The sequence below is a fragment of the Lygodium microphyllum genome, chromosome 2 (genome assembly GCF_053477565.2).
Source record: "Lygodium microphyllum isolate KBCC chromosome 2, Lygodium_microphyllum_v1.1.10, whole genome shotgun sequence".
In the NCBI taxonomy this organism is placed as follows: domain Eukaryota; kingdom Viridiplantae; phylum Streptophyta; class Polypodiopsida; order Schizaeales; family Lygodiaceae; genus Lygodium; species Lygodium microphyllum.
In genome coordinates this window covers 27,839,484-27,866,252 of record NC_141136.1, presented here as the reverse complement: position 1 = coordinate 27,866,252, position 26,769 = coordinate 27,839,484, and positions in this window count along the sequence as shown.

Genomic DNA, 26,769 nt, shown 5'->3' with positions numbered 1-26,769 from the left:
TGTGCATTGATTATCGTGCCCTAAATAAAATTACTGTTAAGAATAGATATCCAATTCCTAGGGTAGATGATCTTATGGATAAACTATAAGGTTCTGCCATATTTAGTAAGATAGATCTTAAATTTGGTTATCATTAAGTGAGATTAGATAAATTTGATATATTCAAAACTGCATTTAGAATACAATTTGGACATTATGAATTTCTAGTGATGCCTTTTGGATTGACTAATGCACCTGCTACATTTAGTTGAATGATGAATTGTATATTCTTGAAATATCAACATTGTGTTATAGTATTCTTTGATGATATATTGGTATTCAGTAAAAATGAGAATGAGCATTATGAACATCTGTTTTTAGTTTTCAAGTTGTTGAAAGATAATCAATTGTATGCTAATCTAGAAAAGAGTGAATTCTTTCAAATAGAAATTGAATATCTAGGTCATATTGTGTCATCAAAAGGTATTAAGGTTGACCCTAAAAAGATAGAAACAATCTTAAATTGGCCCATACCCAAAAATGTGTATGAGTTACATTCTTTTCTTGGTCTTGCTAGTTTTTATAGAAAGTTTGTGCGAAATTTTTCATTACTTGCCTTGCTTTTGACTAAACTTTTAAAGAAGGGTATTGTTTATAATTGGACTGATAATCAATAAAAATCTTTTGATTTATTGAAACATGCATTAACCCATGCTCCTGTATTACAACTACCTGATTTCAATAGACCATTCTTTTTAGTAGTTATTGATGCTAGCGGATCTGGAATAGGAGCCATACTTATGCAAGATAATCATCCCATAGCCTATTCTAGCTGTAAACTGAAACCATCTGAACTTAAATATTCTACATATGATAAAGAATTGCTAGCTGTAGTACAAGCCTTACGTCAATGGAAACATTACTTAATGGGTTGTGAATTTATGATTAAAACTGACCAACAAAGCATTAGACATCTCCTTAGCCAACCCCAAATATCTGACAGACATATCAAATGGGCAGCTTTCATTCAAAGTTTTCATCCCCTTATATAATATCAACCAAGAAAAGAAAATGTAGTAGCTGATGCTTTAAGTAGAAGACTGACCATTCATAATATTTTTGTGATATCATTTGATTCTCTTATCCCTATGAAAGTTACCTATCATCAGGATATTACTTTTCATGCTGATTTGAATAAATTAGTTGCAAATAATTGGATTCCTATTGATTCACTGTCTTACAATAATGGATTCATGTTTTATGAAAAGAGATTATGTGTTATAGTTCCATTTAGATCCTTTGTTTTGAATGAGATTCATTGTCCTCCATATCAAGGTCATAGAGGTATTATATCTACTTTGCGTACATTGATTGAAGATTTTTATTGGCCACATATGGACATTGATGTATCTAACTTTTTTTCTGAATGTTAAGTTTGTCAACGAGTTAAGAGACATCATGGTAAATAGTATGGTTTACTAATGCCTTTATCTATTGCATCAAGACCATGGGAACACATTTCTATGGACTTTATTACTGGTTTACCTAACAATAAAGCTAACCATGATATGATTTAGACTGTTTTAGACAGGTTTAGTAAACAAGTATATTTTATTCCATGCATGAAAACTTTAACTACACCTTAAGTAGCTCAGTTGTTTTTGAAAACTGTGTTTACTAATCATGGTTTGCCAAAAGTTATTATTTCTGACCGTGATTCTAGATTTTGTAATAATTTTTGGATTACTTTGTTTGCTAACTTAGGAATAAAGATTAATTTTTCATCTGCATTTCATCGTGAAACTAATGGTCAAACAGAAGCTACTAACAGTACCATTTTAGATCTTTTACGTGCTTACACTATTTCAAAACCACATACATGGGATACATATCTACATTTACTTCAGTTTGCATATAACAATCCTCCACACAGCTACAAAGAAATCACCATTTGAAGTTATTTATGGTTATAGATTGTCTACACCTGTTGCTTCATTATCAAATAAAATTCAGAGTGCTGATGATACTGCTAACATGCATGCTACTATTTTTGATGAAGTTAAAGATATGATTGCCAAAGCCCAGCAATCATATACAAAGCAAGCAAATAAGAAAAGGCAGGCCATGAATTTTAAAGTTGATGACTATGTTTGGTTAAGAATAGAGAAACGTAGATTACAAAGTGTAGATAAACACCCAGTTGTGAAATTAGTACCTAGATTCTATGGACCATTCAAGATTATTCACAAAATCAATGACAATGCATTTAAGCTAGAACTACCACCACATTGGAAAATTCACAACACCTTTCATATTAGTTTATTACGACCCTATAGAGGCCAATTACATGTACACCCTGTTTATGAAAATCCACCTTTGTTAGATGAAGAGACTGAAATCCTTGAGCCTAAAGCTATTATAGATACTGACTTTATGACCACTAGAACTGGCCGTAGATATTCTAGATATTTGGTCAAGTTTAAAAACCATCCTGTTGAAGAGGCCCAATGGATGCACGCTAGAGACTTAAATGCTTTCCCCACTCTGTTAGCTCCACATTGAGCTAATAGCAATTGAGGACAATTGCTATCCTACCCCGGGGGTATGATGCCATGAGGCATATTACACGGTGGATTCCGTGCCACGGTGGATTCCATAAACTTTTATTATCCGAGCTCATACACAAAGTGGATTCTTTGTGCTAGAAGTCGATGGGGACGCCTATCCTTTTCGGGCATTTTGTTAATTTAGTGTATACATGGGTGATTCCATACCAGGTGATTCCGCAAAATACATATTAAATTAATAAACGTTTATGAGTTTAGAGTGTGCACTCATGATAAATTAAGGTTAGGATTGATTTCTAACCAATTGATTTATTTATGGAGTTGAAGACTGCTAGGTATTCACTTTTGTCGATTTAATTGTATTATTTTACTAATGATTGTAAATGCTTCAGTTGATATGTAGAGATAGCAGCAGTGGTAGTGGAAAGCATTGAAGGATAGCGTATATTTGAGTTATCATCTATATTTTGATGGGCGCATACCTTAGGTATGTCGCCTATATTTTGTCGCGCCTATTTATCAAGGCGTTGGATATTTATTTATTATTTTTGTATGCGCATGGGCGCATAATTTAGATATTTATATTTGGACATTATATTGGGTATGTCTGACTTCTTGGGTGCCCACCCATTAGCTTTATTTCTATTTGGCACTAAAGCAAACTCAAAAGCCAAAAGTGTGCTATTTTGTAATTTGGGCTATTATTTGAGCTTGAAGATGATTAATACATAAAATACATGCTTTGTGGAGCACTCACACAAGGCATGGGGGGAGATTGCACCCAATTAGTCTCTTATTCATGTCGTGCATGCTTTCTACATTGATTTGTGTGCAAAAAGTAGAGTTCTTTTGTTCTTGGGGACCTTCTGACACTCGCTATGCGCGCTTACGGCATCCGATCTGTGCACCACTGTGCCCCGTCTGTCGCTTGCATCGCCGCCTGCCGTTCTCTCTAGCCTTGTGTCATCTGCGTCACTACTCACCGCCTCTGTGGCCCATGTTGCCCTGTGCCACCTTCTTCTCCTCTCTGCACCCCCTTCTCCTCCTCCTCCACCGCCTGCCTCCTCCTTCCCCACCTACTTCTTTCTCCTCTTTGGCCACACACCCTACCCACCCCCAAATTCCCCCCCATTATTTTCACCCCCCACCCCTAAATTAATCCCCTCCCTCTACCTTTACCCCCCTCTAAACTTACCGTTAATTTTTCCCCCTTGCTACATTTACCCCTCCCTTGCCAACTTAACCCTTTTTCCCACCCCTTTCCCACCCCCCCTCCTTAAACCCATTTCCCACCCCCCCTTTCTTAAACCCCCTCATTAAGCCCTTTCCCCCACCCCCTGTTAAGCCCCCCTTCACGCGGCGCTGCGGTCGACGTTTTGGTATCGGTGGTTATTGTGTGCGTTTACGCGCAAGAACGCGCGTCCGTCTTATTCATGCGGTAGGGTGTTGCAGCCATTGCAGCCATTCATATGTAGTCACAGTCATTAGCAGCCGCTCATATGCAGTCACGGGTATTTCAAATCTTGAAATCTCTAAAAACACATACAAAATCCAAAAATTCAAGTAAAATCCAAAAAAATTTAAAAATTTCTTAAAAAATCCCCAATATTTTTGCAAACAATTGAAATATTTTTCAAACTGAAAATCTCAGAAAATTCAAAACTTGAATATTCTTTTAAAAAACATGCAAAAATGGATAAAATTCATTAACAATTGATAACAATACCGATATAGTTTCAAAAAAAATTCAAAAAATTCCATAATCTCCCTTGTACATTTTGAAAATAATTTCCCACTTGAAAATGCTTCCTTAATTTTCCAAAGTATTATTTGAAGGCAAAACCCTAATTTTTGGCCCAATTTCATGTAAAATTCATTTTCAATCTCAACAATGAGCTTAAAAATGTGAATTAAATTTGATTACCTTATTCACACTGGGTGATCATGTTTGATTTGTTGAAATATAATTTTTACATTATGCAAAAAAAACCAAAATACACTATAAAAAGAAAAAGAAAAACAAAACAAAACCACAAACTTTTCGCACATTGATATTTCAACTGGGACATGTTTTCTCATTTGGTTTGTTGTTTTAATACACATAACATGAAGTACCATATTGCCCTTCATTTTATTTTCCACATTTTTGTCCTTTAAACAAAATTTAAATAAAAAAATTAAATAAATACTAAAACCATAACAATAAAACCCAATCAAAACAAAATCCCAACATATCCATCATTTTATTTTATTTTAGTCATACATATCATTTTTTTAATTCTTTGTGGTCAATGTATTAGTTGTTTTTTCATTTTTCTGTACGATAGGACGACTAGTTTTAGTCGACCTTTTGTCCGTCATGTGAAATATTTGTGGATTGCTACTTTTTTTTTTTTAAAGGACGTGGTATCAGACTTTGCAGATAGCCCCATCCATTGCCAGATTTTTTCTCTTTTTCCCTCTCTCATGTTGCAGTGTAACACACATGTAATTGTAATAAAATCAACCGACCATTGCACCCACCAAATAAACAGAACGCACTTCATTAATTTTTAATTTAAAAGGAACCCAACCGTTGATTGTAAAAGGAACCTCGCTATTGCACGAGCACATGGCACAATAACCCACATAATTTTCTAAAATAAATCTACAGTGCACGCGCACACGCGCTACATACACAATTTATTTGTAATTAGAATGAACCCCCGCTGTCATGCATACATGCGCTTTGCGCCACAGATCACGTAAGTTGTAACAATGATTTGCATTATTAGAGACCCCCAGTTAGTCAAGTCAGTCTAAGTAGGGGTTGGGATCGTGGAATTAACTCACTATGCATTAATGGTTAATTAATAACGAATTGCAATCTAATTTGTACATGGTTAAAATGAATTCGATAGTGTTCATCCATCCACGTTCACTGCACCATAGGTTTATGCAATGCGTTTACGGGGATTGGGATTTGTTAAGTCAGAGATGTCGATCTTGTTCATCTCTCTTTATTCTGTTGGTCTAAGTCTTGGATTCTGTTTGAGTCTGGTCATTGTCTGGGGTCCAGTGTGTTTGCATTTTTATTTTTGATTGCTTGATTCCACGGGATCTTGGGTGCCTGGTTGTTGCATAGCATGAAGCTTTCGGTCACACGAGTGCGTAGGCCATGTCAAAATTTTTCCATAGGATGTGGATTGTTTGGGGAAGTCTGGTCCAGTCTGGTCTAGTCGTCTGTCCTTTGTTTTGATATTCTTCTTAGTGTTGATTTGTCTGGGTTTTGCATAAAAATTTTCATCTTTTTCCTTGGTTGTGTGTGTGGGTCTCCTGTGTAGTTTGAATGGCATCTACCTCTATTCCTCCTATTGTCATCCAGCATGTGCCGTTGCCGGTGCATGTCTATGATATTCTCCAAGTATCCTTTGAGGATGTGAAGTAGGAATTAGCGAAAGTGCCAATCCTAAAAGTACCCAGAAGAGGTAAAGTTTTCTACATATTTTTAGAAGCCACAATCCATAGTATCAACTCTGCTGTTTAGCTCAAATTTGGGAGGAGAAATGATATCATCCAATGGTCTTTACTAGTAGAAAACTGGGGGTATCTAAAGTTAAATATATGTACATGGAAGAATTGTGCCTTGGAATGGTCTTTGCGATAAAGAAAATTAGGCATTACATTCTCTATGAGAATATAGTATTCTTTACAAAGGTGGAATGACTGAGATTGTTGTTTAATAAGTTGCAACCGCTTGCCCATTTAGCAAAGTCGTTAATAACTTTGCAGGCGATTACAAGATTAGGAGTAGCCATCGCAGAAGCTGCAAGGTATTGTAGAATGCCTTATGGATTTCAGGGAGCCAAATGAAATTTTGGCTGAGGGAAGTGATATTGTAGGTTTATTTAAAATCAATACAGCTTCCATCCCTTCCTGGTATGCAGCTATAATGCATTATTTATCTACAAGAGGATTCAAGTCTACTTTATCGAAGTCTGAAAGGAGAAAGATCAAGCAACATGCATTACACTTTTTGATTATAGCGGATGTCTTATATCGGAGAGGAGTCGATAATATCAATCATCGTTGTGTAGTACCTGATGAGGTACCATTTATTCTTGAGGAGTGCCATGATTCAACATGTGGGGGACATTTAGCTAGCCAACTTACCACCCAAAAAGCTCTCCGTGCTAGATATTGGTGGCCATCGATTTTCCAATATGCTTTCAGTTATGTTAAGCATTGTGATGTTTATCAAAGACACGATGCGAGGGAAAATTGTAGGCGACCTCTAAATCCCATTTTTGTTACGTTATCCTTTGAAAAATGGGTATTGATTTTGTGGGACCAATATACCCTTCATCAACTACACAAAAGAAGTATATTATTGTAGCAACGGACTACTTTACAAAGTGGTCTGAAGCTTGAGCAATGGTGAAGTACAATGCTAAGGAGATGGCCACTTTCATTATGAAGCAAACTGTTTGCCATTTCAGTCCACCGAAGGAGATTATGTCTGATCGAGGGACACACTTCTTGAATAAGGTTGTACTGGCCCTAACTGAAGCTCTGAAGATTAAGCACAACAAGACTACCATATAATCCTCAAGCGAATGGTCATTAGGAGAAATATGGACTCTCTTTTTTGCCCCTTAAGGGGTTTCTCTCACCTCTCTCTCTCTAAAAAGAGATTCGTTTGGAGTTATAGCTTTTATGTGTCTAGGGTTTTAAATAAAGATTCTTTATAAAGTTATTAACTCTAAAGTTTCAAATTAAAACTCTTACCTTAGTTTCTTTATTTCAGTACTTTAAAGTCACTGTTAAAATTACTCATACAGAAAAACGCTTCGTTCTACATTATTATATCCTTGAATATGTTTGGGTCGCTGAGTATATTCAAGTCTAACGAGAGAAAATATATAATTTTTTAAAGAAAATAAATCTAAAAGGCCTTGAAATTCCCTTTGGATCCAATTTAATATTAAAATTTAAGAAACGAGCAGCAGAGATGCGCTACAATATATCATTGTGCAAAGACAATATTCTCTAGATTATAGACCTCTAACCTGCAACTTAATTATGATTTTTAACTGCACGATTGAGTAATTACAGTATGTATTATCGCACGCTTGGATCACAGTAAACTAAAATTTAAAGTACTCAGAAGTTCAAAAAAGGTCTATATTCGCTCTTTATAAAGTTTTTTTAACAAGGATTCCACTATCTCAAGGATATGTGGAGAAGCACATTGTTTAAATGTCATGGATTGCTCACTACGAGTCCTGACTTTTCTATTATCTAACTTGAAATAGAAGTTGCAGAGGGGCTCACTGGACATTACTTGGATTTCTTGTCTCAGAAAATAAATGGCCCAATGACTCTCTGCACTGACTACGAAAGGATTATGACCACTCCACAAGATTACCACATCTACGAGCGCTGTATGTGTGTCATCTCAGATATCTTGATCCAAGCTAATCCACTCCCCTCGCAAAAGTTGCCATCTTCTATATCGAAAGCGAACGCACAGAATTTGTGTAGCAATGAAATACCTATAATAAAAACAAAAATAATGGTAAGTGATCAATGCGACTAACATAACAATTCATCTAAGCGAGACCTATGTCAATTAAATCAAGGTATGCAAAGTAGTAAAAAAGTTTTATCTGAATGTAATATCAGATTGGTTGACCCTGCACTCAATCGTCTCATCAAAATGTGTTCTTTTGACTTGCCAAGACTCACCCAATAGCTGACTCATCCATTCCTCGGATGGACACTTGCATTGATAAGTAATCTTTGTTTTCTTCAAAACATCACATGAACCAAACAAATGTGCAAACAATGAGAATGGAATAAACCAACTAAGATGCACATCTTTGGAGCCTGTGGTAGGTTTCATAGCACTATTGATGTCAGATTTTATCTTCGACTTGCAAGCTCCTGAAAACTCCAAGCTACCAATGAACCATTTACCACTAGACAGTAGCAGCAATGGGACACGCTGCAATCTCTGGCTTTCTACCACATACAATGAATTATAAAAAAGATATTTTGAGTGGCAAGTTGACTTGTAGAGGTATTATCATAGATCAAAGAACCTATCTCTTCATGCCAAACATGTATCTTGCCGCTTAAACATTCCACATTCTGCCATTCATGCAAAGTCGATGGATATAGAGCTGTCAATCAAACAAGACTGAATTAGAATACTGCAAAGACTTTTAAAAACAACTCTGATACAAAAGAATAATCATTGATAAAATTTAACAACTTACTGTGTTGTTTATAATTTGCAATGTTGTTCTCGTCGTGTACAGAGATTTGTTTATGCGTATAAACATGTTGAATCAACACTTCTGTTACTGCACTTGTGCCATTAAACACTTTTCTGAACTCTAGAATTCTACATTTCCAATGTTTGCTAGGGTTTGCAACATCCTTGCGCTTGACCTTGAAACTCCCTCGAGTACTTGGGTGCATCAAAATCCAATCCAGATTATAATACTTATCACAAATCCAATTACCGCCATTATCTTTCCTGTTGAAGACCTCCACTGCAAGTATGCTACTGATATTTTTCCTCCGTGAAGACATCTGTAACAACCAAATACAAAAGTTACCTATAACATGTGTATAATTTGAAAATGTTCTCTCCAAATGAAATTAAATTTAAATGGATCAATTTAAAAAAGAAACATTGTACCTGTAATTTCTTTCACAAAGATCCCTAGATATGTTGAACAAGAAGTTGACTTATAGCAAGACCATTGTTCCTTCACTGACAGATTCCTGCAGTACAAAAACAAAATAAATCTTGGGTCAATGCATACATATAACTTATATAGGCTTTGTCCAAATGCGTTGAAATTTAACCATGGAATAGTAGTAAAAAATGGCAATATACTTGTGGCTTTCTCTGCAAAAAATCCCAAAGATGTTGTAGAAGTTGAGTTCTTAATAAATCATTGTTCTTCACCCTCAGAGATTCTTGGAGTAAAAAAACAAAGGAAAGCTCAGTATGCATGTAACTTGTATACATTTTGTCTAAACGAGATAAAATTTAACAATGGAGCAACAAAAAAACAAGACAATATACCTATAACTTTGTTTACACAGAAACCCTAAGATGTTGAAGAAGAAGTTGAGTGTTCAAAATCCCAAAGATGTTGTAGAAGTTGAGTTCTTAATAAATCATTATTCTTCACCCTTGGAGATTCTTGGAGTAAAAAAACAAAGGAAAGCTCAGTATGCACGTAACTTGTATACATTTTGTCTAAACAATATAAAATTTAACAGTGGAGCAACAAAAAAACAAGACAATATACCTGTAGCTTTGTTTACAGAAAAACCCTAAGATGTTGAAGAAGAAGTTGAGTGTTCAAAATATCACTATTCTTGACTGTAAGAGACTCCTAGAGCATCAAAACAAAAGAAATTACATGTCAGAGAATGCACATAACTTGCACAGGTTTTCTCCAAACGAGATAAAAATTTACCATAGAACATCTATGGAAGAGAAAAATATACATGTAGAGTTTTGTGAAGAGAATCTTAGGGCTTTGGTAAAACAAGCTCTGCTCTCATAAAACACATGAAACTCTCTCTGTGCTTGTGCAAAGAAAATGAAATTTTACAGGGTTACAGACAGGGAAAGCAACAGTGAGGCTGTAAAAATTTGTCAGGAAAGAAGAAGCGGGGAAAGAGATATGACAAATTTGAGTTCCGCCTAAGAAAGAGGGGAAAACTGAAAAGGGGAGAAAAGAAAAGTCAAACATAAAAAATAAGAAAATGAAAATTCGAGGCACAAACTTCCAAGAAGTGACAGCATTGTACTCCCCACATTTTCCCTTATTTTATTGATAAGGGAAGATTTGGTCCAAGATATGGCTAGAAGATTCATGTTACATGAATCTGGAATCCCAGCTCTCTCATTGGTTAGGCCTATATTTGTTTATTCACTCCTTAAGGGGCAAAAAAGAAAGTCCATATTTCTCCTAATGCAAGTTGAGAGTACAAATAAACAACTAGTGGGAATCTTATCCAAGATAGTATCGGAAAGCAAGCGTGACTTACATGTGGCAGTGTGGGCTTACAACACAACATTCAAGAGTGCCATAGGCCACACCCCATTCAAGATAATGTATGGGAAGGAGTGTGTTTTTCCATTAGAAATAGAGCTCCCCAATCACTGTGCATTTTTCCCTCAATCATTTGTTGGGAGAGGAAAAAGCATTACAAGAATGGTATACTTCTCTGACACATCTTGATGAGATTCGGTTGCAGGATTTACTACATCAAGAAGTAGGAAAGAGGAGAATGAAATCCCTTCATGATCTTCAAGCTAAGAAGTACAAATTTGCGAAAGGTCAGTTAGTGTTGTATTATGATGCTCGTAGGGAGCTCTTTCTAGGAAAATTAGAAACCAAATGGGATGGACCATACAAGATTATACATTTAGGAAAGAATGGCTCTATGCCCCTTCTAGCAAATTTGCAGGGGGTAGAGTTTAAGACTAAAGTTAACTTTAATAAGCTAGAGCCTTACTATGTGTAAGGGTTGACATTAGGCTTGGTGCCTATGCACGTTCTTCAGGATTCAACTTTAATGTGCGGTAGAGGTACCAAGACGAGCGGATGGGACATATCATTCCCTATTTGGAGCATTTGTACCTTGAGCAACATTATCACCAAGGTTGAGTGATCTGGTTGAGTAAAGGGTATCAGGTTACTGAGTGGCAAGACGGATCCTTTACATGGGAAATTAAGGTTTACTACCACCACTATCAACGACTTCTAAACAAGCATTCCTATTGAGTTCAGTGAGGAAGGAGGGATTGTGCATGTTATACATCCTCTCTCTTAGATTGATTTTGATTATCATACTCTGTATTTTGTTGGAGCTTGCAGAGGGCCTACTAAACATGCAAGCATTGGTGAGATCATTAAAGATCCCCGATGCAAGGTTGTCATGAAGATGGGAGTCTATTTAGGACCCTCTTTTTACTAATAATATGGCAGAATACAATGCCTTGATCATGAGGTTGAATGTAGCCCAATGTGGTGGTATCCATCGATTATTGGTTAAAGGTGACTTGCAATTAGTAATAGATAAGCTAAATGGGGTCTATATTGTGCAAGATCCCATCTTACAAATGTACTGTCGTGCAACCTTGGATATGTTGCATATCTTTGAGACGATGACTTTTCAGTTAGTTCCTCAACAATGCAATCCCTATGCGGATTCCTTGGCTAACTATGCTTTCGTGGAAGATGTCTTTTTCAATTGCAGTCCAAGGGAGGCCTTACAATTACCTCCTAACATTAGCCTTGGACTGCTTTGGGGTCTTCTTCCTAACATGTCATATTTTGGCTATTGATGGTTAGTTTGGGTTATGAGTCAGGTCAGAATGATCACCTTCTCTGTCATGGATGCATAGGATTGTGTACCGTCATATTTGTCGGACACCCCTTGCCATTTATGCAAGGGGGCTAGCTAATAACCTGATGCACTTAGTATAGGGTCTAAGTGGCCTTATCCTTGGTTAGTTTTGTGCTTTAGTAGAGTAACATTAGGACCAAGGGATTGTTTCAATAGTATGTTGTGTTGAATGGTGTTAAAATATTATATTTCATAAGGCCAAGAGGGCTATCTTTGTAAAGTTCTAATGTTTTATTTCATTAGGCCAAGAGGGCTGTTCTGTTGGTTGTGAAATGTTATATCTCTTCAGGCCAAGAGGGCCATACATCTGTTTTGTGTAGGTACGTTTAACAGTTTTCTATTTTAGTGATTGCATCACAGGTTGGGATGAAGTGTTGAGAGGGAACCTTTGCTACGGAGGAGCTTCTTGTGGCCATTCCAAGTGGTATCGTTGCATGTCTGAGTTTTTCCTTAAGTTAACAGTGTTACATGTGGATTTGGGGATTATTTTCTTTTTGTTTGTGGGGATCTCGTCAACAATCAAGGCATGAAGTCCTAGGGTTTGGTTAGGTATATCTGGGGAATATTTGAGTAGTTGTCTACCTCCTATTAGGACATTGTTAGGCATTAAAGGCATGTGATAAAGGGTAGTTCTTGTGACCCCGTCCTATCTACTTGCTAGGTAGCTGTCCTAGGAGTCCTTGGTAGTGTGAGGAAGTTAGAGAAGCCTATCAAAATATTGAAGAAAAGTAAGTTTTGAATATATCTCAAGATAAAAATTATAGAGGTGTGTCAAAAGGGGTTCTAACCCCTCAAAAAGAAAAGAAAACAAGAAAAAGGAAGAAAATTCCTACAAGCAGTTGATTATCGCCTTTTGATTATCACATTACGAAGGTTTGGTAGGTTCTTGGGGACGAGTCAGATGACAGGGGCCGATGCCTTGTCTTCCTTTAGGTAGCAGCTAGCTGAAAATAAAGGTAAGAGGAACATTGGAGTGAAAACAAAAGTGAGTGAAAGAAAAGGATTAAGTGTCACCTCGCAAGAGCTTGGTAGGTTCTTGGGTATCGAGACAAGAATTGAGGCCGATGCCCTATTCTCCTCGGGTCAATCTATGCTCAGCTCCATCCTTTTTACATGCCTGAGTATGAAACCTTGCAAGGAAATGTGCTATAAAATAAAAATATGATGACCAGGCTACAGGAGTCCTCACCTAGTAGGAGGTCCTGTTTCAATTGTCGTAAGTTAGGTAGGTAGTTCAGACCACCACTAGGATTACCTCTTTGATAGGATTTTTAGCAAGTCTGTGTTAAAGCAGTTGGTTAGCAACTCGCTCTCGTTTCCTATCAAATTATGATGGGCCTATTTTCATGCCTTGATTCTGATAGGGGGTAGGGTGAGAGTTATTCTTGTGCTTGGTTGAGTATATTTATTGTGGTAGCTTAATGCTTTCTCTAATTATTGTTTTGTACATATCAATTCATAGGATTCGACGGGCTGAGTTGCCCTATCCCTTGGTTGCCAATGAGAGCAGTTTTTAAAGCCCCATCAAGTGCTGAAAAGAAGTGGATATGTGCAAATTTTAGGCGGGAATTTAAAGCCAAATGGAAGTGGAATATGAAGATCCAACAATTTTAAAGACCAAGGAAGAGGGAAATGCAAAACTTCAACTGTTGCAATGGTTGTGGATTTTTAGTAATTTTTTCTACCACAAATTGAAGATAGAAAGCTTCCCAGTCGTTTGGGATGTCGAGTCAGTCAAGAAAAAATTTTCAGATCCAAAAACAGACGTCATGGTTGAGACGGGGAGTCGGATAGTGCCAAAGGTCAAAATGGCCAAGATTTTAGAAAGTTTGGGCATGGCCCTTTGGCGGGGGGCAAAGGCCCCCTAAAAAATTTTGTGATATGGGGGTGTCATTTTTGAAATGGCGGGCTGCAAAAAATCAACGCCCCCCATAAGGCGACGATTTGTTGGAGATGAGGCATGGCAAGTCACAAGCAAGCCACCAATCAAAGCACGACAATGATTTGCTTGAATTCTTTTCTCTTTGATACCGGTCTTCAATCACACAATGGTTGCCTGATAGTGAAGCTACAATTCTAGTCTTTCTCTCTCCTCCCTCCTCTCTCCTCTTCTTGAGGGTTGTTCATACGCATGGATCTATGGAAGAAAAGGAAGGAGTTGGATGTGAGAGGCTGATGGAATAATGGGACCAGAGCGGAGTAGATTGTAGATCGTAGATCAGAGTTGGAGAGAGCATCAACGACATAAAATAAGCATCAGTGGCCTCCCAACCATTAATTACGCACCTCCAAAACTGGGTTTCTATGTGTAAGCACTCATTTTATTCGTTTTATGAAAGATGTTTGATAAACTTATTTGTAAATGGATTCATTTGATTGGAAACGCCAAATTTTATTAGAAATCTTGAAGAAAACAAAAAAATTTAGCCGTTTAATGATATACATCAAAACACACAAAACCTGCAATTATGTGGTTTCCTTGAAAATGATAAATTTTTTGGGTTTTGTTGTGATTTTGGGGTTCACATGGAGTAGAAATGAATATAAAATCAATGTTCAGTCATTTTGATCAATCTCAACCCATAAATCAAAAATATCAAATTTTTTATTTAAATAAATAAAAAATAGTGAAAAAAGAGAAAACACTAGTTTTTTGTGCTAGAAAATTAAGAAAAAATATGATTTATGTTCGTGAGTGTATGTCATGGCTGTAGCATGAGGGATAAGCCTTAGCTCAATTATGTATTCATATTAAATTCCATTTTTATTGCTTTTTACAAGAAAAACACATAGAAAACTGCACTTAACATCTATCAACAATGCACAACCTATACGATAAGGGGAAAGAGGGGTTTTGATACTGATTAGTTGTTGAAAACATTGAAAATTTTGATCTATTTTTTTTCCGCATGCCATATAAGATAGTTATAAATTAAGTTTAAAGGGGTTAAGCAGCATGAGAATACTCGAGGCTTGACCCTTAGCAAAGAAGCATGACATGTAGTCTCAAATTATTAAAAGAAATGTTTGTTGCACTTCACAACACTAATTTATAAATCATAAATTGTTTGAGAACAATGGCATTCACAGTTGCATTATAGATATCACATGGTAATTCCTAGATGCATTGCAACTCATTTCCTATATATATATGACCCATGCTGAGTTGTAAGACACCTAAGCTGTAGGTTTAGGCATTTGGATTCTTTGGGAAATTGTCGAGTGAGGAAATATTTTATCTCCCTGATTGTTCTAAAATAAGAGTGGAGTTTGTGACGCTTGTGTTATTTGTGTTAGTGGCGCATCGAGGGGCCAATCCCACTAGTATAGGAGAGTTGTAGTGGGGTCACATCATTTAGCCAGAGGGGTGCCTCCTTTTGTTTGTGATTACGAGGTATTTTATACCAATCTATGTATAGGGACTCCCTCTGAGGAGTGTGGGGTTTAACCGTTGCGCCTTTTTCAACTTACATACATAATGTTGAAAATCAGGGTGTACATACCCTTTGGGTTGAACCATATAAACATCCTCTTCTAAGTCACCATTGAGGAAAGCATTCTTCACATCCATCTGCTGCAATTTCTAGCCTTTAGCAACATCCAATGCAATCACTGTTCTTATGCTTGCCATCTTGGCAACACGGATGAATGTTTCCTCATAGTCTAACCCATACTACTAGGCATATGCTTTGTACCTCTCCACATTGCCATACAACTTATAACTATGCCAAAGCCATGGGCAAACATTGCTGATTTCAGCTGTGGCAAAGTGGCATCAAGGGTAAACATCTTGCCATTCCTATGACTGCGAGGAATCAATTTGCAACCATTACCAAACTTTTCAATGAAGCAACCATGCTTATTAAATCGGACCTGCAAATTCTGCTCAATCATCTAACCCACAGACAATAGATTTTTAGTCATTCACAGGACATATAGTACATCATGTAAGTTCTTCCTACCATCATGAATTACCAAAGGTACTTTGCCTTTATGTTCTATGCTATTTTGTGTATCATCCCCTATGCATACATAGCAATTCTTCTCAAGTACCATATTTGTAAACTAGTCACCATGAGATGCCATATGATTCGATGCCCCTGAATCAATGTACCAAACTGCATCCTCATGAGACTTCTCAGTAGCCCTGTCTTTCACATATGTCATGGCAAACAATCTATCCCTAGATGCATCTTCTACCTAACTGGACGATGCATAATGTCCATGCTATTTTCCTCTTTGATTGCCCTACTTCTTCTAGCAGTCCTTGGCAATATGGCCGTACTTTCTACAGTAGTGACAATCCTTATTCTTATTAGGATTGTCAGATGGGCGTTGTTGTTGCCATGAGCCTCTGCCTCTAGGGATAGATCTCCCCTTGCCTCTGAAATTTCCACCTCCTTGTGCATTCAAACCCTGCTGGTTATTATGACCATAAGATACATTTTTCTGGCCTCCTCTGCTAGAACCATAACCTCTACCACGGCAGGCACAACTGCGTTGATTCAAATAAAAGACAACATCCTTGTCCTTGGAGATGCTAGAACCTATAACCAAACCCAATTTAACTTCCCCATGAATGAGCAATGCAACTAGCTCATTAAAATATGGCATTGCAGCCCACAAAGAGATGGAAGTATCAAATGACTTATATTCAGATCCCAAACCATTTTATGTCACTGCAATCATGTCTTCATCCGCAACTTGTGTGCCAGTGGATGCCAGTTGATTTGCAATGGTATTAATCTTTGTGACATAATCATGTATAGATCTTCCTTTTTTGTCCATGTTGTTAAATTTTTGCTTTAATTGTATCTTCCTTGCACTTGTAGTTGTACCATAATATTTGATCAAAATGTTCCATGCATCTTCTGGTGACTTACAGTTCATGATTTTCATCACCATAGCATGTGAGATACATAGAGACAACCAATGTAAAACCTGGCGAGCTCTTTCTGTCCAAGCTCGATGGGGTGCTCGTCCTTGATCAACTATAGGCCTCTTTGGGAGCACAGGTTGAGTTTCTGCTCCAATTACCAACTCCCAGTATCCTTTACCTATATCAAGAAGTTCTCCATGCAGAACTTCCATATGGCATAACTTTTACCATCAAGCTTTCCCTCCACTATCTAGGTTATGCTTGCGGTCCTATCTGCATTAGCCATATTGTACCAGACAATATCTAGTCACTACCTACTTCTTGCAAGACAATAAGTCTAACTGACTAACTGCAGTCTTTAATTGTTTATCATAGTTTTTTGCAATAGATTCACTATTAAAACCAGTGTATTTCATCCCATCAACATCTCAAAACCATCCACAAACATGTGGCATAACTCGTAGGTACATCAATCAATACATAGACCATGTAGTTGCTTTAACTCTGTCTCATGCAACCTTACTGTCAGAGTACATACATGCAATTTGAAATCTATAAACTATCAGTGATCAATAGATGATTCCAACTAAAATTGAGATGTACACATGTCATACATGCTCCAAAATTTCATAGACATCTGCTAGTACATGTAGCTATCCAAATATGACCATACGGGCACAAATTAGTGCATAGTCAACAAGCACAAGTATCAAAACTCCTATTCATAGGTTGCAATCAACAAATACTCAGAAAAAAAAGGTTTATCTAGCTCCAAAATTTCTTCAAATCACTTCATACATTTTCTTTAGTGTGTCGGGGTCAATACATGACCATACATACAACCATAGACACTCTAATTCAAGAAGCAATGTCATGGACTGCATTCCCTACTTGTAACCAGCCAAGAAACTTTGAATGCATTTTTTTTCAGCTCCAAACTTCAGTTTTTAGTAGCATTCAATGCTTGTTCTAATGCTCCAAACATTCTCAAACATATCCCAAGCCATACATTTTATAGGGACCAATCAATGTCATGTAGTGCTTCCCATGTAAACAATGCTTGTTGTTCACAGATTCATGACAATTTTTAGCTTGTAAAAGGCTCCCATATTTGAATTTTTTGACCTCCAAATTTCAGCTCCAAGGCATAAAATCAAATCCATATGTCCTCCTTGCATATGTCTATGCTCCAATGATGCTTCTAGGTATGTTAGAGTGCTCCGAGCTCATGTCAAGGGAACATACATGCTATGTATTCTCTATTACTAGCATTTTGGAACTAAATATTAGATCTATACATTCATGTCTCAACTCATAAATGAGCCCTCTCCAAGGCATTTTCTTATAGCAATCTTCAAGCACTTTTCAAGGGGCATGGGCAAGCATTTAACCACGTAATAGCCACTTCATGTGGTGTCTTTGTAATCAATAAGGTTTAGCCTGCAATAGGCGCAATTCAGGCTGCATGACAAGAAGTATTTGCAGTAGACCAGTAGCACATGATGCTCATTGATAGCTTTTGCATGCTCAATGGAGACTTGGTGCACTCCCAGACAAAATGCTTGAGCAATGGAAAACTCAATGTCTCAATGCATACTTTCAAGAAACAATAGTAGCCTACCTGTCTTCAGAGAATCCTAGATCTTCACTTTCTTCAAGTCTTCTTCATTGCCTCTTGCTTGAGAAACCCCACCTAGCATGGCTCTGATACCATGTTGAAAGAGAGAGAGAGAGAGAGAGAGAGAGAGAGAGAGAGAGAGAGAGAGAGAGAGAGAGAGAGAGAGAGAGAGAGAGAGAAGGGTTTGAGCAACATAGAGGATCCATATCATTAGGGGAGTTTTAAGGTTTCGAAAATGCCCTATAAGAGATCCTAGAGAGAGAAAACAATTTAAGATATAAAATCATTTTATAGAATTTTTAAAAGGTTTATATTTTGATAAGTTAAAATATCAAAATTCGTTAATAAGTCATTGTCGTGATATTCTTGTGGTCACATCGAACCTAGAAATCTAGGTCGCCATAAAGTTGGCAAGGTTGTCATAATGAAGATCTTACCTCTCCTCATTAAAGTGAAAAGTAATATTCAATTTGAATTTTGGTGGATACTCGATTGCCTCCCTCCATCGTTTCTCTCTTCTTTTTTTCTCCTCCTTAGTAGCCTCTTCTTTGTTTTCGTTCTTGCTTCTAATCATATCCTTAGCTATGGATCAATCACCCAATGATCTCTGTAACTCAGCTATGGATCAATCATCTAATGATATCTGTAGCTCTCATAAAAGACCTCTCTATCATCTTCATATTGAGTTGGACAGTGAGTATGAACCAATAAGAAAGAGAACAAAATCTATCACGGTTACAGAGTCTATGAAACATATACTGAGGTTTGAAGGAAAGAAGAATATTGATCTTTGGTTAGATGGAAAGCTATATCCCAAAGATCCTAGCAGAAATAGCACTCCTCCTTTCTATAATAGCTCATCATTAATGAGGTTTATTGGTGATGGCTGCAATAGATTTTTAGGTTATACACTTAATCTTATTGCAGAAAAGGATATCCTTGGACTAGAGAATCATCTTTTGATGAAACACAATATAGAGTTGTTGCAGAAGCTAAAGGATTGTCAACAAAAAATTCATTCATTGGAAAAGCGTATCAAAGCTTATCAACCAAATATTGAGAATCTCAAACGAGGAGGAGAAGGCTGTGGTAAAAGAATCCAAGCAGCAATGTATATTTTTTTTCACTTGAAAAATCTTAAATATGGCTTTATTTAAACTACTTGCATTGATTTGTGATGTTAATTTTTCTTAGATTTCTTCTACAACCAAATGCAAGTGAAAGAGATTCTTTAAAAGCAGCTCAGTTTTATTATCATCTTCTTCCTTCAGTAGTTTCAAAGGATATTTTGGAGAAGAAGAAATTTTAAAAGGCAAAGAAACAATGCTTGGAGTCATTTGTAAAGGATCATTCTTTGGATTCTGAGTTAGTACATAAGACACTGGATAGTATTGGTATCATTCGAGATGCTTATATGCAACTTTTCCAGCTTTGACAATCAAATATGAAGCAAGGACAGGTACACAATTGCATACTTCCGAAGCCATTTGTGGTTAGGACTATCAGACAGAGAGTTAATAATAAAGTGATGGAGATTCTAGGTGAGCCTTTTCATATCAAGGCTAGCTTCAAAGGCAAGAAAAAGGAGGTTACTTTCAATGAATTTAACAATATTTTCCTTGACTTGCCCACCCTACAATGCTTAATGATCAAATTTTATGACTTGTTAGAGCTGAGGCACAGGGAGTGGCTAGATTTGTGATTAAACTTGATGAAAGTGAGATTCTGAAATGTAAAAAATTGGAGAGAATCTCTATCACCTTGATGAATAGAGCACTTTTTTCAGGTCATTGCAATCACTCAACATCATTTAGTGTTCAATCTGAATATAACATATGGTGGCTAGGAGCATTTGAGGTAGATACTGAGAATTTTGATATACTATATTGGGTTTTTCATCAAACATCAATACCTAATGTTATTCAAAGGCAACAAGCAGGAGAAGAGCTATTTGTTGAAGGATTTGGGAACTACAGGATTGAGTGGCACATAGCTGGTGACCTAAAGACACTCAAATGTATGTATAATTTATCAAAGGGAGCTAACTCGATATCTCCTTGCTTAACTGCATGTCACCAGCTCTGCAGAGTTAAACTCAAGCAATTGGAATAGATCTCCCTCTAGGCACAATAAGGATCCACAGTTTAAACTAGTCTTGGACATTCCTTTAGTGAATGCCCATATTTGTACACTTCATGCACTTTGCAGGATAATTAAAAAGCTTATTCATCTCTATATAGGATTTGTATGGAAGCTGAAGCCATTATCAACTAGAATAGATGCTATAACAAAGGTTGAAATTTTTCTCTCTGCAATTGGTTTGCATGGTGGCAATGTTGTTATTGAACCATATCTTCAAAAGTCTAAGGATGGTAATTGTGTCCCAAAAAAACCATCTATTGGTGGAGTGAAGGCTAGAAGGTTTCTAGGCTTTCATGGGAGACTTGGCAAGATAAACTCGAGAAATAGTGGCTCAACTATTAAATTTAATCAGTGGAAATCCCTACATAATGCAGTTAAGGATCACACTGATAATGGACAAGCTCGAAATAGAAAAGCCAAAGTTTGGGAAACACTAGAAAAAGTGTTTTTTAATTGTGATAAGACTGAATGGAATGATGATGATCTCAAAGACTTTAAAAACCAATTGAACCTTTTCAAAAAGGCGATGACAGAAGCTTGGGGTGATCAACACTTTACTCACTATATGGTAAGAAGTTTGTATATGTTTGTTTCTTCATTGTCAAACTCATATAATGTTTTTTAATAACTTTCTTTATTTGTTGACTATGCAGCATATTCTATACAACCATGCTCCATACTTTATTAAACAATATGGATCTCTATCTATTTGGTCAACCCAAGGTATGGAAAAATCACATTATCAAGCAAGAACAAAATATTTTAGACACACAAGACATGGAGGTGGAAGACACAAAGCCAACAGTTTATTAGAGGTCTTTCAATGGTTCTATCGACAAATTTGGCATAAATTCAAACTTAAAGATACAACCACATCAAGCAATACATCATCTTTAGCAAGGACTATACAAATTGTTACCCAAAGAAGAAAAGATAGATATTTAAATTCTTGCGCAAAGCAAAGATTTACAGAATGGTTACAAACCAAACAAAGAGTTGGGAAAAGATGGGTTTCAAGAAACCCTTAATCTTTGGCATCTTCTAGTCTGATTGTGTTGCAGAAGAGTCCTTAGTTTCAGGCACCTCAACAGGGCCTTCAGAGGAGTCCTTGGTTTCAGGTAGCTCGACAGGGCCTCTAGAGGAATCTTTTGTTTCATCCCACTCAATAAGACCTCTGTATTTCAAAAACTTTTGTTTTCGATAGCCTGGAAGAATCTTCAAATTCTTACTATCTCCTACATAAGAGAGAAATAGGAGCCAAGAACTCCAAAATATCCAACTCTAGATCCACTATATCCAGGCATGAAGCCAAAAACTCTTATGGCTTCTTCCTTCTCCACTAAAATGATATTGTCCAAACCTCTGCTGAAAACTTGAGATCCAACTACCTTTGAGATAGCTCTCAAAGCCATCATTGGTAGACTTGGAGAGCTTGACAATCTACTATGATATATTACAATTGTTTGATTGTTTAAGTTTCCAATATAATGGCCAAGGCTTTGATTTTTTTAAAGCTTCATTGGCCTAGAGCCCTTGGCCCTTGCAAGAAAGTTGTCCATATCTTCAATCTCAATCTACAGAACAAACCACAACAGTACAAGATATAAGATATTTATCTATAATGCATAATAAAGTCTAACATAAACTCAATGGGTAACTTCGAATTATATTTCATACCTTAGGGTGTTCGTCTTCTTCAAGAAGACTATCATCATAAAGATTTATTGAACTCTTGGGCTTCTCATTTGATAGAGACTTCAATCTCTCTTCATACCCTACATCATCAATATGAAGTTTCTTCTGGACCTGCAAGAACTCTTCTTCTGTAGCCTCCCCTTTTCGTATTCTATGATCTGATTAATACATGTATGTAAGGCTATAGAGATATCTTGGAAATTCTCTCCCTCAACATCAAGACTTGCTAGTGGTTCTTGTTCATAACCTATAAAATTCATGTCATTTTTGCCCCAACCTGCAAGGATTGCTAAGCAATAATCTTCTCTAAGATAAAAAAGATGTTGAATATCATTTAGCAACACATATATCTTCTTGTTGATAAGATAAGTGAAAAATGTTGAAACACATGCAAGAGGACCTTCTTCATCAACCTGTGCACTTGGCTCGATCTCCTTTTCTTCCACCATTGTGATATTGTCACTCTTGAACAAACCTACATCAAAACCTTGGATAAGTTGATTCTCAACATCTTCTTGGAACATCTCCTCCTTCTCTTCGACCTCCTTATCCATACTTGCAATATCCTCTAGCTTTCCCTGTTGGTCTATATTTGGAGAAGAATTTTCCATGTACTGAAGATACACAATAAATCCAACGTCCTTGTGGATCAGAAGGCATTGGTGTTGATACCTATGGAAAGGGCAACATGTTTCTTTCTTTCTGAATTCCTCATCAATGAGGTTGAACCTGCCTAGCAAAGTTGACCTAGATGTACTGATGGCTCCCATGACATCACTATAATGAACAAATCCTTTGACTTTCAAAACTTGCACATGTCTATCATAAAAACATCTGTACTCCTTAAGTTTATCTTCAAGATCCTCCAATAACTCCTTCAAATCAAAAGGAACATTGAAAATTTTCCTGATATAGCCAAACTTGGAAGAATTTCTAGTGGTGTGTAAGAAATCAAAGAGCCTATCATCAGATGTCTCAATTATCTCCTCCTCATCCATTCCTTCCAGAGATAGCTTCCTCTTTGTCATCTTGACCAAGAAAAGGTTTATCCCTGAAAACAAAGCAGAATAGAAACAATATCCAAATAAACAAGATGGAACCATGGAAAGAGGCCCCAAAATTGCATTTTTCAAGACAAAAAAATCAAAAAAGGAGAAATTTTTTTAGTTGACCCCGGTGAAACGCGAAAATTATAGTGTCCAAGGAAAATGCCAATGAAGAAATCGCATTTCACCGGACACTATCTTGAAGACGAAAATTATTTCAATATCTCACCAATGATGGAAAAATAAACGAGACCGCAAATTTGGATGAAATTTCCAATATTTTTGCATACACGAAATGCCTCAGAATCCGTGCACACGTGTCTCACTTAACACACCGTATCAAACTCCTCAGAAGACGTGCACACTCTCTTTTTTCGAAAATACGTCACACGTGTGTTATATAACACTTTTCCAAGTAATGCTTGTACCATAGATAAAAAAATTCCGATAAGCGAGAATTCGTCACACGTGTGTTATTAACACTTTGCCAAGAACGTCGAGTCCATGCAAATTCATTGCCTTCGCCTTTCACCACATTTCCAGCAAGCAGAAAACATTGCTACTCTACCTTTACCTTTGGTGTTCCTTCCAATCTCCAAGCATTTCATTGCTTCCCCAACAAAGGAAACCTTCGAGCATATTCTCGTCATTAGGCTGAGATTGTGAAGAACAAGCTAAAAAGAAGGTATGGTCTTTTGCATCTTGCTTTTCAATAACAGGCTCCATTCAATGCATTCTTTTGATACTTTTCCTTAATCCTTTATGTTATTATGAGCTTATCAGCACTACAAAAGAAATTTTTCCACAGTGGGAGCATTCCTTAATGTTGTGGAGATTTAAGGAAATATTCAAACTTCTTCCCTAATTCTGTGGATATTTTATGTAATTTTAAAAGCTTTCCTTAGATCAAAGCTCTTTTTTCTTGGTTTTGTCGATTTTTTTGCTATTCATGAGTTGTCCGGTGAAATGCGAAAAGAACGTGCTTCAAGGAGGTCTTCTGTCTTAAATTCACGTTTCACTGGACACAACGGACAACAAGTCCGATGAAACGCGAAAAGAAGCAACTACAAGGAGGCGCCTTGCTTGACACTCGCGTTTCACTAGATACGCTTGAGAAAAATTCAGTTGAAATGCGAAAATGACATGCAGCATGGATACCTCTTGTCTGAGACTCGCATTTTGCTGGACATGCTGGAGAAGAAGTAACATGTCTTTTTTTGGCAGATGCCTAGGACTAAGGCAACAGCAAGAAAGGAGAAGATTGATCTTAGGGATTTAACATCAAAGATTCATCAGTCTTCAAAGCCTCAGAAGCTCTCTAGAAAATCAAAGCCAAAGAGATGCCGTCTGATTTACTTGCAACAATGCAATATAGACAAGTTGCGGTAAGTTATTCATTAAAATAATTGAAACATGAGTTTATTCTATGAACTACCATCCGTCCTCTTTATAGTTTTACTTTGTGTTGGTGGTTGTAGTGTCCCCATCAGGATGATAGCCATTCTTGTGTGGCTGGAGGGTGATTGCAAATGCTAGAAGAATGGTTAACTTTGTTTATCTTAATGATGATAAACATGTAAAGGTAATATGAAAGATGCTAAACTTTAAGATAGATATTAATTGCAAATAGTCCATTGATGATAAAAATATAGTCTATTGTAAGAACACTAATGAACTAAAACTCTTTTTTCTATAAATGTGTGACAGTTTTCGAAGGATTGCTATACATCTGAGCATGTTTGGTACGTCAGAGCAAAGCTCTTGAAGTATATAATGGTCAATTGTATACAACCAACAACAGAGTTTGGTGGGGATTTGCACCATAAAGGAGATGCGGTGCCTATAATCACAGAAGGCGAAGCCACAGCTTCAACACCTTCTATACCCAAGACATCAAAGAAAGGCAAAAGGACTCCTAGAAAGGATAGTTCTCCAAAAAAGAAATAGCTTTGCCATATCGCCTTGTAAGCCTTCATATATAGAAATTTGCCCTTCAGCCCTTGTATATCTCATAGAGATGGCAGATAGACATCTGCTACAAAATTTGTACATATATTTTATATTGATAGTAAATATATCTTTTCTTGAATGTCCTTGCAGTGTATATTATTTTCTCTCCTTTTCGATATCTGAAAAAAATAAATTACAAATGTTTGTTAGTTAGAAAGTGAGATCTTGATATACATCTAAGTAGATATAATATGATGCGAAAACTTACTCGTTTCTTGTCAAGTTGGAATACAAAGGAGCATGGTAGTTCAATGTCTTCATTTTGTAAATCCATCCTCACTTGATGTAGTGTACATGATTTTCTGATATTTAAGATTGCAATAATATCCTCATTGAACCAAGTATCAAGATCCACTATAGGATCTTTGCTGAAATCATTAAGATTCTGGTCTAAAGCAACTAGACTACTACCAACAAAATGCCATCGACTATAGTAAAAGCTAAGGATAAAATTTTGAGTAGCAATCATATATTTGCAAGCTATAGAGTCTTGATCTATCGTACATATAATTTTTCCTTCTGTCCTTGTATCCCATCCTTCATCAATAAATTGTATGATATGATCATATGTTAGTCTCTTCACTGAAAGCATGGTTTTTCTTATTCTTATCTCCATATTAGAGAAGAAATCAATAAATATATTAATAGGCATAAATAAAGTAACTTTACTTAGCCTACTTGAGATATTAGATTTTAGTGCTTTCTGGATCTCAGAAAATATCTTATATCTATAGCCCTCAATGGAAGCTTGGACGCCTTGTTGAAGGTCGAATTTCTGTATCCATGGTAGAAGAGAGAGATACATGCACAGAGAGAGAGAGAGAGAGAGAGAGAGAGAGAGAGAGAGAGAGGACTAGGCTACCATAACGGAGGGAAAAACAATAGAGGAATAAAAGAAAGGAGGAAAAAAACTGAGCGCCATGCTTTTTACCAATTTGAATTTCGATAACATCAATCATTATCATTAATCTAGAAACATCATTAAATAAAAGTAGCCAAGACTCTATGCCATTAATGCAAAAGATGTCATAATCACGAATATAAGAGACTAAAAATACATAATAAAAATACGAATTCGTAATATTATTATATTTATATATTTTTGTAAAATGATTTTTTTTTAAATAGAACTTCCGTTACGGAGGCTTTGCTCTTATTGGTCTAGAGCACTCTCTCTTCACATCCTAAAAGGCATTTTCGAGACCTCAAAACTCCCCTAATGGCTCATACCTCATTTTCTTCATATTCCACTTCTTCTTAGCTGCTTGGCCCGCAGTAGGCATTTGGTTTACCGCTTTGGGTATTAGCACCATGGCATTCAATTTGAATGGTTTCAACTTCAATCAATCCATGGTTGATAGTCAAGGCCGTGTAATTAACACCTGGGCTGATATTATCAACCGTGCTATC